This window comes from Benincasa hispida, chromosome 5 (assembly GCF_009727055.1).
Source record: "Benincasa hispida cultivar B227 chromosome 5, ASM972705v1, whole genome shotgun sequence".
NCBI lineage: Eukaryota > Viridiplantae > Streptophyta > Magnoliopsida > Cucurbitales > Cucurbitaceae > Benincasa > Benincasa hispida.
The window spans coordinates 56,956,080-56,960,284 of NC_052353.1; positions in this window are offsets into that span (position 1 = coordinate 56,956,080).

A 4,205-nucleotide genomic window follows, 5' to 3' on the forward strand; every position below is an offset into this window, starting at 1 on the left:
TACCACTTGTTACATGAACAGTACCACTCGGTATGATGGCTTGTTCGAGATTACTAAGTCTTTGTTTCACTTGATGTTCCTGCTACTGTTAGCTAACCTCCATGATGCAGGGCGGTATTCGTGGGTGGAACATGCTTTGCTGATTGTATAGACAACTATGCAAAGCAACAAGACCTGAGGTTCAGGAGAGATAGTTGGGTTCCTCCATACTTTTGCAACTATGGGCTTGGGAGCGATTCCAACAATGGCTCCACAGCTACATTATTTTAAGATCGCAGTTTAGTTGGACGAGCCTACGGTTCTCGTATGTTGTTTAATTCAATTTAAGTTTTATATCACTAATCTGTAATTTAATTCTACAATTAATCAAATTTAAAAATTTAGGTGGAGAGGACAAATTTTGTGTGACTAGGACAGCCACACATGTAGTTATACCCAGTATAGATACATGTTTGATCTGCTTCAACTGAACAGGTACATTACACTAAATCTAATTGATTATTTTATTCACATTTGATTGTATTTGTCATATTCTCTATATAAAATATTTGTGGTTTTAGGTTATTTGGGAGTCGTACAAAATTATTGTGCATACTTTGCCTAATTTTTGTACGAATGGTCAAAACCATGGCGGACGATGAGTCCCCTCATATGTTTTCAAACATTGGTGTGTGGCATCTTCCTGACAAGGTGATGAGACAACCACCAGCAGGATGTCCCATCACCTTGTAATACTGACCCGTACTTGCATAATATTGACATAAGGACTGGAGATTGTCCAAAAAAGTTGCACTATTTGGTAAGTTGATGGAATTATCGTTCAAGTTTTATTGTATGGGGTTTCTCTTGAACAGTTTGACACACATGTCATCTAGAATATATTCATTGGTATAATAATATCACAAGGCCTCCGGGAGCAGTTGTGGGTCATCTGTAAAATGAAGAATATTATCTAATTATTTTAATTTAAATTTATTTTAAATATTTGTCTAATTGTTTTATAATTCACAAAGATCGAACAACAGTAACTCCGTAGTTGCGAATGATCCGAATCAGGTTCTTGCATATGTCAAAGTTGACGTACAAATGAAAGGAAGGTCGAGGGTTCAAAATTCGACCTATCTAGGTCGAATTTTCAATCTTCGACTTATTTTTTAAAAAAAAACAACAACAATATTTTTACAAATAGTTTGAAAACAACAATATTTTCCTAAATAGTTTCTAAAAGGACAATATCCTTTTAATTTTCCCAGTATTTTACCTTTTATAAATAAGTTTAAATGTTTACTATTATATATATATATAGAAGTGAACCATATAATCATAGAAATTTTGATAAAAACGTTCAAATGTTTATACAAATTTATACCATAAGTACAACCTAAGGGTAAATTGAAATTTTAGTTTTGAATTGCATTCTATCTGATTTTTAACATTCACAATGACGAGCAAGTAAAATAGAAAGGAAATTATTTTAAATAGTAAAACTACTGAAAATATTTTCAAATATAAGAGAATGCCATAATCTATCAGTGATAGACACCAATAGACATCTATATATCAATGATAAATGATAATAGTATATCAGTATCTATCATTAATAGACAGTGACATTTTGTTATATTTATAAATATTTTGGTTTTTTTCCCTATATTTGAAAATATATAAAAATATATATTTTATCAAAACTAAACTAAAATGTTTCCTATAACCATAGTTTTAAATTTCCGTCGACGGGTCGATATTTCCACCTTTCCATAAGTTCGAGATCGACATGAGGGGAGAATCGATATTTCCATTATATTGTAGAAAATCCACAAAATATAATTATTAAGCAATAAAATATCACTAATGTAAATATAATATAAATAATTAACATGTCTAACTTGTTTAAAAATTAAAAGAAATATATTTACTCATTTAAATTAATTTTTTGAATTTTTTATTTTTATAATTTTTCCAAAAATATCCATTGAAATCAAAATTTTATCGATATTTCCATAAAAAATTCCGTAGAATTAAGATCTCGATATTTTTGTCGACATCAACATTTCAAACATCGGGTATGTTAATTTGTTTTAAAATAAAAAAATATTTATTTACTAATTTAAATTAATTATTTGAATTTTTATTTTATAATTTCTCAATAAATATCTATCGAAATTAGAATTTTATCGATATTTCCATCTAAATTTTCATAAAATTAAGATCTCGATATTTTCATCGATATGATATTTTAAACATTGCCTACAACATATTGATGAATAGTTGAATGCATAAAATATCTAATGTTACTTGTAGTTATTAAATTTTTTTTTAAAAAAAATTAATTTAATAATTACATGCATTCAACTATTTAAATGGCGCTTTTTATTTTTAAATTATGTTTTTATTCATAATTTATAATTTAAAATAAAAAGTGTAATTCATAATTCTACTACAAAAGAAATATAATTATAATTAAAGGAATTTAATTATGCTTCTATGTCTAATATGTAACTTGATTTCATCGAGACGTTGTTTACCAAAATAAATTCAACAGTCAGCGATGGATGGGAAAAGGAATATTGAATTTAAGGAAAGTAAGACAAGAATAAAGTCTTTGAGTCGAGTGAGAGCAAGAATTGAATGGAAAATATGGTTTCATGAAGGAAAAATTAAAAGGATATTGTCTTTTTAGAAACTATTTAAGAAAATATTGTTGTTTTCAAATTATTTATAAAAATATTGTTTTTTTTTTTTTTTTTTTAATATCTGAACCTGTACTACATGATTATTGACTTAAAAAACTGGGAGATTGGTCCGAAAAAGTTGCACATTTGGTAGTGTAGATGGCCGAGTATGTTGCAAAGGTTTATTGCAGTGGGGGTTCTCATTGAACAATTCGACAACAGATGTCACTCCAGAATATATTTTCGATGGTATTAATATATCACAAGCGCACTATCACCAGTCCGAAGGCCCCCCAAAAAAAAACTATTTTGGTGGGGGGTTTTTTTTTCATTTTTCTGGTAACATGAAAGAAATTATCTAATTATTTTAAAATTTAATTTAATTTTAAAAATTAATTAATCCTAATTGGTTTTTTATAATTCCACAAAAGGAAGATATCGTAACAACAGTAGAAATCCGTTGAGGTTTGCGACATGATCCGAATCAGGTTCTTGCTATATGTAGTGACAAACCAAGCCTATATGGAGGAAATTATTATATGTACGATATACTATGTTGCCTCCACCACGCTTCCTTAGACGTAGAGGACCTAATTCAGGGAAAAGATGAGTTCTTGATGAGGTTGCACTAAAGAGTGCCCCTATATATGCAGATGTAGAAGTCAACTGGATTATGTTTATCGATGATGATGTGTCAAGCATTTGGTTCAGGACCATTATGACTCAGAGGCTGGTCCTCGTCTTTCATACGGTGCATGGACCTGGTCGAGGGAACGTGGAGAGCCATAATCGAATATTTTATATTATGAAGCGCCTGCCAAATACCAGAGCAACATCAGAAAGAGCGCCGAGAGAACCTTTCAAGTTCGCAAGCTCCCCCGACGATCGACAAAACCTAGTCTCTCGAAATCGACGACGTCCGCCTTGCTGGGACAACATTTGAATTTTTGTAATTTATATTTCTATATAAATGAGATATTTTAATTACATTTTTTTATTTTTATGAGTTTTTTTTTAAATTTTATTCTTTAGAGTTTAAAATAAGATAATAAAATATTTTTAGAAATTGTTTTTATTAAAATAGAAAATTAAAAAAAAAAAAGAAAAGAAATAAGAAGTGGAATGTGTAATAATTAAAAAGAAAAAAAAAATTGTACGGTATTCTCGCTCTTTTCAAACTTTTGCTCTCTCATAATCTCAATCTCGAATTGATTGGAAGTTCAGTGACAAAAGAAGGAGATTCATTAGCTCGTTATTTAGTCAGACTTACTGAGATGACAGAATCCGTAAAAATTATTCAACAAGCTTTTGGAAGGAATTCCAGGGGACCTTATGAAAATTTTGAAATACGATCTTTTGATAGAGGAAGGTCTCCGGAATGATAATTAAAACAGACTCAATAATAATGTTAGGAAGGGCAAGGTCGAGGGTTTCAAAGTTCGACGTACAAATGAAAAAAGGTCGAAGGTTCAAAATTCGAACTATCTAGGTCGAATTTTCAACCATTAACTTATTTTATAAAATTTAAAAAAA